Source organism: Bison bison, unplaced genomic scaffold (genome assembly GCF_000754665.1).
Source record: "Bison bison bison isolate TAMUID 2011002044 unplaced genomic scaffold, Bison_UMD1.0 scf7180017864035, whole genome shotgun sequence".
NCBI classification, from domain to species: domain Eukaryota; kingdom Metazoa; phylum Chordata; class Mammalia; order Artiodactyla; family Bovidae; genus Bison; species Bison bison.
In genome coordinates, this window is record NW_011494607.1 from 5,031,794 (window position 1) to 5,040,920 (window position 9,127).

Genomic DNA, 9,127 nt, shown 5'->3' on the forward strand with positions numbered 1-9,127 from the left:
GATTCATGGGGTCGCAAAGAGTCAGACACGACTGAGCGACTGAACTGAACTGAACTGAACTGAATAACCTATAATTAAAAATAATATATATATATGTATAACTGAATCACTTTGCTGTCAACCTGAAACTAAACACAACGTTGTGAATCAAGTATGTTGTAGTTGTTGTTGTTTAGTCACTATGCTGTGTCTAACTCTTTTGGGACCCCATGGACTGTAGCCCGCCAGGATCCTCTGTCCATGGGATTGCCAGGCAAGAATACTGGAGCATGTTGCCATTTCCTTCTCCAGGGGATCTTCCCAACCCAAGAATCAAACCTGTGTCTCCTGCATTGGCAGGCGGATTCTTTACCACCAAGCCACCAGGGCAGCCCATGAATCAACTATATTTCAATTTTAAAAGAAAAGGAAACTAATTGGAAGGGCAGTGAAAGTATTCATCTGGGTGGATCAGATCTGCTGTAGGGCATCTGCACTGGCACGGAATCATTCACTGGTTTGATGCCATTCTCTTCCCCAAAGGAGAAAACTCTAGGTCCCCAAGTTCACAAAACCACTAACATGTCAATTACCGAGAGTGAGCCCAGCACAGTGTCCATAACCACGTGCAACTAGAGGGAAGGTCAGTGTCCTTGAAACTTCTCTCTGGGTGTGCCATCGTGAGAAAATGAGCACCAGCCCACACATCTACGTGGAACAGAATTGAGGCAACTGTGACCATCTCTTCCTCTCCTTTCCAAGTTTTGTTTTGAGCTCATAAGTAGCTGTGTTTATGTGAAAACTAGGACCATAGTATAGAAGGAGACTTTTTATCTTCTGATGAATAAAATATATCAAGATAACAGAATGTGGCAGTGATGAATGTGAGAGGGATTCCGGCACAGTTTTATGGATTTACTTATTTGGGGGAACCTCTATTAAGGCCAGCCTTGGGTATTAGCTGGTTTATAATGTGTCTATTCTTCCCATGCACCCAGATTTTTCAAATGCCTTATAAAATGTCTTATGATTTGGGAAAGATCACAGTAACTTATTCCCAAGATCCAGAATACACTAAACTATACATAGCTCATTTCACATCACTGTGCTCCAACTCTCCTTTTCAGGAGTGTTCCAGAGGCCAGAAAGGGATTTCAAGTCACCCTATAACTTAGTGCAATAGCTTTTTATTCCTGGTCATCCTGGTGTTCCTATATATATGACCCCTTTCTATTATACATGAAAGGTACTGATATATGGGATCCTCACGTGGGATAGGCTCCAGAAAAGGAGAATAATAGACTTAAACTAGGAGAGGTTCCGAAGATACACATCTGAGCAAAGGGAAGAGATGGTTTCTGACAAACTCTTGCATAACTGTCTTTTCTTTCTCCACAGTTGCAAAATGTCAATCTTTTTTTTCTTCTTTTTTTAAGTGTAGTAAAATTGCTTTACAATGTTGTGTTTGTGTCTGCTATAAAACGAAGTGAATTGACTACATGCATATGTATATCCCCTCCCTTTGGACCTCTCTCCCCAGTCCCACTCCTCTAGGTCATCACAGAGCACTGAGCTGAGCTCCCTGCACGATATAGCAGCTTCCTACTAGCTATCTGTTTTACGCACATATGCGAAATCTAGAAAAATGGTATAGATGAACCTATTTCCAGGGGGGAACAGAGATGCAGACACAGAGCACAGACATGTAGACACAGTGGGGGAGGGGTGGGGGGCCCGAATCGGGAGATTAGGATTGACCTGTAACTTGTTATTTTTAAAAGCAACTTGTTCACTTAATTACCTAATGGTTGTCAAACTTTTAATCACTCAAAGCCATCTGGATGGGTAAACACAGCCATGACTAAAGGAAGCAGAAGGCTCTGCTGCCTTGCACAGCAAGGTCAGGCAGGGGGCAGCAGAACCCCTGGGAGGGCCTGCCAAGTCCGGCTGTCCCATCTGGGTCTCTATCCCCACCCAGACCATCACCTCTCCCACCACTAAGCCTACACACCCAGGAGAGGAGATGAACACGAAAACAAACATGAAATGTGTAGGCAGTGGGGCAGGAAGAGACAAACCAGATCTGAAAATGTGACCTCCTTTCTAATGCTTGTATTTTAATTATTTGTGTTAAGCCCTACCCTGACCTCTTCTCTCTCATGATATTTCTGGCTAAAATATACAGAAATCACCTACTACATATGTTATGTCTGTATATAGTGGTAAAGATACAAATCTACCACATTCTTAAAGGCCCTTGACACTCCTGAGAATGTTACCAAGGAAACCTGGAGTGGGCCATGCCGCCATCGGTGCCTCCCAAGGGTATTAAAAACAAGGGGTCTTTCTTTGGACCTCTGCTTAGGGGGCTTGCCCCGAAAGAATCACACAATTGAGTGACTGAGAGAAAATTAGAAGAATTTTATTCTATTTTTTCAGGAAGCTGATTCTTTAAGAGACCAAAAAAAAAGAAGGTGGTTCCTATGATGTTTGACGACACTGCTTCAATACTCTTCCACACAGACTCCTGAGAAGACCCGTCTCAGATACTCAGGGTGCTCATTCAGCCAAATTTCACCTGCATGAAATACTGAGCAGGAGGAGAGCTCTGCATGATTTATCCTGAGTCCCTGAGTCCCATGCCTCTGAGACACCCTGAAAATAATGCTCTATTTAGACAGGATTCTGGATGGTCACCTAGGGACCATTCAGTGATTTTAACTGCATTCTTTACAACTACAATTTGATTAGAAATGGAGAAGTTCCACGTGTCTGGTCAGTTTCTTAATGATTCATATAAAGACTCCTTATCATGAATTTCTCAGCAAGCCTCCCATTTTAAAATGAGATGATTCTCAAGTCAGCAGCCTGTCAATGTCAAGTCAAAGCTATAAACAGAAATGTGAAAGCATATTGCCCTGTTTTCTGGGGGTTTTTTTTGTCTGACAACTCAGGACTTTAATTCATTATCACTTGTGAAGTTCAAGAAAGATTCCTCTTTAGCCTACAGCTGCAATATTCTCAAACACCAAACACTAATATTAGTAGGTAACACTTTGCTTGGTCTGTTTAGGGACTCAAAGACTGAAAATTTTCTTCTGGATAAATACAGCAACATCAAAATTGCTGATAAGTATAAATATCTATGTCTGTTTAACTCAATCCAGCCAACTCTGACTTTAATTCTTTAAAACATGGACTTAAAGGATTTCAGGAGGCAGCACTCAGACTTATGGCATTTTTCTCCAGGTGGAGTGATATTATTTCAAAATGCAGTGGAAACTTAACAGTGGATGCCTTGATGGAAATGTATGATACACATGCAGAGTCTATTTTCATATTAAGCTATTATGTAGTGGCTCAGACGGTAAAGAATCACCTGTAATGCAGGAGACACGGATTTGACCCCTGGGTTGGGAAGATGCCCTGGAGAAGGGAATGGCAACCAGCTCCAGTATTCTTGCCTGAGAATCCCATGGACAGAGAAGCCTGGCAGGCTACAATCCATAGGGCTTCAAAGAGTCAGACACAACTGAAGCGACTTAGAATGCATGCACATAGTATACTACTTAAATGATGTCCCATTTAAAATGTTGTATAAGTGCAAGTAAAAAAAAAAATCTAAATTCAGGGGAATTTCCCAACAGTCCAGTGATGTGTAGTCCAGCCCTACACTCTTAGGGCTGGGCATCCATCCCTGGTTAGGGAACTGGGACTCCACAAGCCATATAGACAAAAAAAAAAATTAACATAAATTCAGAATTTTATAAGTCCAGTAACTCTAATGTCTGTAAAACCATTCCATGATTTCTCTCAAAATGTTATTTTATTTCAAATAAGCTAGACACAATAATCTTGAGAGGAAAAATTCCTCATGCTTAAGCATTTTGGTTGCTTTTCAAGAATTGCTACCTGAATTGAGAGAGATTCTCATTGAAGTTTTATTACTTCAGTGAAACCAAACTGTGCTGTTGCAGTCAAGAGGTCTGCTATGTGGGCTTCAGAGACATGAACCAATTCACTGATGGTTTACAGCTTTGGGAACATGGCTCCCAGCCCTGAGTCCTGCAGGCCAGTCATGCTCACTGGAGGTGGTTTTACACAGACCAAGACCCCAAGGAGCACAGCTCTGTTTGTCCGCCAGCTGCCCTTGTGTCTAGAGGAAATTCTGTGGGACCTGAACTAGGGACTACTGGTCCCTCACTGGGCTTCCCAGGTGGTGCTAGTGGGAAAGAACCCTCCTGTCTATGGAAAGGACAAGAGACACTACCTGGGTTAGCTCCCTGGGTTGAGAAGATCCCCTGGAGGAGGGCATGGAACCCACTCCAGTATTCTTGCCTGGGAAATCCCATGGACAGAGGAGGCTGGCGGGCCACAGTCCACGGGGTTGCAAAGAGTTGGACACGACTGAAACCACTTAGCACACACACGGTCCCTCTTTCCTTCTGACCTCTCTGAGCCCTTGGCTGCCAAAGAGGAGCCAATTCCTTCCTGCTGAACCATAATTGCCACCCAGCAGGCACTGTTCTCTCCTCTTACATGTAGTATCAGCAGAAGCTATTCTTCCTGACTTTCTGGAAACAAACTGTACAAGAAAAAAAAAATAATAATGATGTTAAAAATAATAACAATAATAGTCACTTTACAGTATACTCTAAGTCCTTAACCTATATGAACATTTTCAATGCACATAAGTCCTATGAGGTAGATAGAAATACCCATTGTACAGATGAGGAAATGGAGGCACAGAGAAGCAGAGCTGAGATTCCACCCCTGGAAGACTTATGCAGAAAATAAAAACAAGGGACTTTCCTGGCAGTCATGTAGCTAATACTTCACCTTACGATGCAGGGGGTGTGGGTTCGATCCCTGGGTGGAGAGCTAAGATCCCACATGCCTCGTGACCAAATGGCCAAGATACAGAACAGAAGCAGTGTTGTGACAAATTCAATGAAGATTTCAAAAATGGTCCACATTAAAAAAAAAAAAAAAAAAAAAACTCTTGAAAACAAAAGGAATGAGGTGAGCCAGGTTCCCAAGGCAATAGGGAATGGGGGGTGTGTGGAGGCTGGACAAACCTTATTTGGATTAAAAAGACAGATATTATTTGGGTTAAAAAGCCACATATTATTTGGCCTCATGATGGTTCTGCTATCAAATAAGAAACTTTACAATCTAGTGGAATGTAAATGACAAGTTACAAAATGCCAGGCATAAGCTAAAGCAAACATTCCTAGAAAGCTGACTGAAAGAAAAATTCAAGAATTTAAAGCCAAAAATTAGGCAATCTGTTGGTAAAGACTATGTCTCACCCCATTTTCCTGCATCCCTAATTCCCATGGGAATTGCTGCTATCAAAGATGTTTTTACTGAACATTTTATCAAGTACTCATAGAGCCTCTTTCTCCAACTGCTGCTAAGAAGAATTAAAGTGTTCTCAGCTGAAGGCGAGCTTGTTGGTCTGCCGGTTTATAAATCTTTCAGACTCTGGATTGAGTAATGCCATGAAGTTGGAGGGTCTTTCTCAGGAGCAGTTAAGCACTCCCTATGCAAGTGCTGCCTACGCAGCCCCTGAAGTGCTTGCTCATCAGAAAAACAGTCCAAAAGTGGACGTCTGGTCCACGCGAGTAAATCACAAAATCCCCAAGTCAGGTTAGGAACCCTCAGTGATAATCCCTGCAGATTTAGAGCTAGGGAAACCTAGCCAGTGAGAAGGACAGGGTGTCATGCAAAGCATTTCTCCCCACCTTACGTTTAAAAAATCACGCATATGCATCACCTACCTCCAGGCAAAGCTGCTGCACAGATGTCATGCTGGTGATGTGGGGGACCCGTGAAAATGGGAAGCCCCTGTGATCTTGGGGTCAACTTCTCACTTCACTCTCAAATCCAAAGCAGCACAAGATTTGAAAGGAACACATTTTGAAGTCCCCCTGATTAGTTCTTCAAGGCATCACCCAACATCATGTCCTCTATGAAGCCATCTCAGACACTCCTGGTCCTCACACCAGCCTGGTGAGGGGCCCTGTTCTCCAGCTCCAACAAGTTTTGGTTTCTCTGCACTGGAGCCCTTACCACACTGTGGGGTCCATCATCCTTTGGCTCTTGGATCTCCCCATTAAATACTGTCCTGTCCTCATCATTGCTGAGCCAGCCCCTATACACCACTGGGGGCATAGTAACGCTTTCCTAATTCTTTATTGAATGGACTGCTGAATCATCTAAAAATGTTAATGAGCCATTTGTCCTCCACCCATCACTAAGAGTTCAAGCAGAACATCCTAATCACCAAGCTCAAGTTTAAAATGTGTGAAACTTTGTACAAGAATATACTGATGCTCACCATTTGAGTCCAAGAAGTCATATGCAATGGCTTTAAGGAAGAAAACCTGTGATTAAGTAATGTGTCCAACACTTCATCATTTTATCGCTTGTGCAACCTAAGATTCAATATGGTCTTCTCAGTGGTACAAAGAACCCACCTGCCAATGCAGGAGACGCAGGCAACCAGGGTTCGATCCCTGGGTTGGGAAGATCCCCTGGAGCAGGGCATGGCAACCCATTATAGCATTCTTGTCTGGAGAATCCCATGGATGGAGGAGCCTGGCAGGCTACAGTCACAGGGTCTCAAAGACGCTACTGGCAGACAGGACTGAAGTAACTTAGCATGCAGGCATAGTAGCTTAACAGTTAATGGGAAAAGTCTGCAAAGGACTTAAACTTTTTTTTCCCTTTGATTAATTGTTTTATTATTTTATTTTATTTTAGAGTCCAGACTTTATAAATTCAGCATCAGCAAGTCAGGGGTGAAGTTTTATAAATAAATTTTGGAATTTTTATACATGTATCTATTCTTAAAGGGCTTTATCTTAATTTCAAAACATCCTTTGAAAATTATGTCTGTACTCTTTATTCTTTTAACAAGCCTTCAGTTCAGTTCAGTTCAGTTGCTCAGTCGTGTCCGACTCTTTGCAACCCCATGAATCGCAGCACACCAGGCCTCCCTGTCCATCACCAACTTCCGGAGTTCACTCAAACTCATGTCCATCGAGTCTGTGATGACATCCAGCCATCTCATCCTCTGTCATCCCCTCTTCCTCCTGCCCCCAATCCATCCCAGCATCAGTCTTTTCCAACGAGTCAACTCTTCACTTTACCTTCATAAAAACCACAAGGAACGTTGTCAGAATCCTTGTATCGAAAAGGCCACTCCCTGGTCAGGGAACTAAGATTCCCCACAAGCTGTGTGTTTGGTGTGGCAAAAAAAAAAAAAATCGTCCTTCTCAAAAGGCCACAATATCTAATCTAGAAAAGCCTAAATTAATAACATTTTATTATACGAAGAAAGGCAGTGGGCTGAAATACAGTTTTAATGGCCAAAAACTAAATAAGGGGAAAAAAAGAGAAACTAAGAAGCCAACAGATGGGACCCAAAGACATTTTCCTCCCACTACTTCTACAGCCACCTTTGGATTCTACAAAATTTCAACCTAGACTTGGGGAGTTTGTCAAAGTATAAATTTTTAACCTTTAAATTCACACATTTGAATGAAACCTACTAGGTTAGAAGTCCTTGTTTAGTAGTCTTTGATTAAGTACTTGCCATGGTAAACTTCCAAGGATGAATGTAATTGGAGTATAGTGAGGTTTGGGAGGGTTTTTTTTCTTTCATATAATTGTTTCATTTTAGGGGAAAACCAAAGTGTGCATTAGCTCTGACTTCCACTCAACACATCCAACGCAAAAATCCAAGAAGGAAACACCAGCAGTCACTGTGCTTGTTCATTACTTGTGTGCATCTAGTTTTAAGGTCCTTTGGAGGTCTGAGGCATGATTAAACTTCATGTAAGTTGACTAAATTAATAAACCAGCTGTTGTCTTTAAAGCATGTCAGAGGTTTCAGTGGAGTGGAAGAGTTACTTTCTGCTACAGCTAATAAATTTTCAAGTTAACGTATCATCAGGTTTCAGTTAAAATTAAATCTCATATTCACAATGGCTGGACTAAACACACAACGTGTATCACCTTTTGAACCATTGCCTGTAGAAGTAGAACCCAGCTGCTTCTATATGTCTAGTTCTCCTCTGCAGCATTAATAGGTTCACGGGAAGCATAAGAAACGTGTGCTCCACTCACCTCTATGACACGGGTGTCTTCAGCAGAGGGTGCCGACGGCCAAGGCAGCACGGAGACCGTGGAAATGACCGCTTTATCCTCAGAGCAGAGATTTCCAGGCATCCCAAGGTGTGCAGTCTCTCCCTGCCTGATTGCTTAAATCTAAGCCCCAGCCTAAAAACATGACCTCACTTGGATGCAGGCAATCTGCTCAGAAGTGCTGCTCCCTTCTTCAAATATTAACAGCCACCACCTCCATCGCAAAACAGCTTTTGGCACAACCCAGCTGGAAAACAGCTGAGAAATATTTAAATCCAGTGCTTAAGTGGCTTAGAGGATTACTGGTGGGATAAAGAGTTTTTTCAGCTCAAGGTGTCTGATTCAGTGACAAACTTGGTTGATAGTGCGTGGAAATCCAGGTCGCCCATGAGTGTGAAAGTCATTATTACTTCCTTACAGCTCTTCTCGGACCTGATCATGCCCCGTGGTTCTGGCTCCTTCCTCAGTCCCTTTACAAGAAGTTTCACAACTACAAGATGATAAAAATGCCTCTGAGGAACATTTGACTGTTGGTCACAAATTCCAAGTGGATTTTGTTCTGCTTTCTGGTAAGTCTCTATAGTCTTCGTAAGTTTCTAACCTCTCTGGCTCAGCCAGGCTTAAATGCTAGAAATCCCAAATTCCTATGGAATGGTTTCTCCATTTATTCTGTGGCCTGGACACGTAAAGGCCACTAACGGCCATGCACAGTTAAAGATGTGTACATAGTGGTTAAGAACTTGGAGTCTGATGTCAGACCCCTTGGGTTGAAAGCCTGACTCTGCTACTTCCTAACTGTGAGCGTTTGGACAAGTGCTTAATCCTCTTGTAGAAGGGGCCACAGAGCACGCACTTCTGAAGGGATGCTTCCAATGCATGGTATATGGAGGAAAGCTTTTAGGCATAGAAATAGTAGGCACTCTTTCACTCCCTTCGTTATGCCATGGATGAGCAGGAGAGATAAGAAGGTGTAAAGCAGTGTGAGGCAGCCCAT

The 9,127-nt window shown here is 42.6% G+C and overlaps 1 long non-coding RNA gene across 1 annotated transcript in view; it reads right to left on the reverse strand.

The window, feature by feature from the left end:
* LOC104984754 overlaps window positions 1-8,259 on the reverse strand; it is a 160,979-nt gene extending 152,720 nt beyond the window's left edge. The window contains exon 1 of the long non-coding RNA XR_824781.1: window positions 8,116-8,259. This is a non-coding gene — a long non-coding RNA (uncharacterized LOC104984754). The remainder of the gene's footprint in view (window positions 1-8,115) is intronic.
* Between the last annotated feature and the right edge of the window lie 868 nt (window positions 8,260-9,127).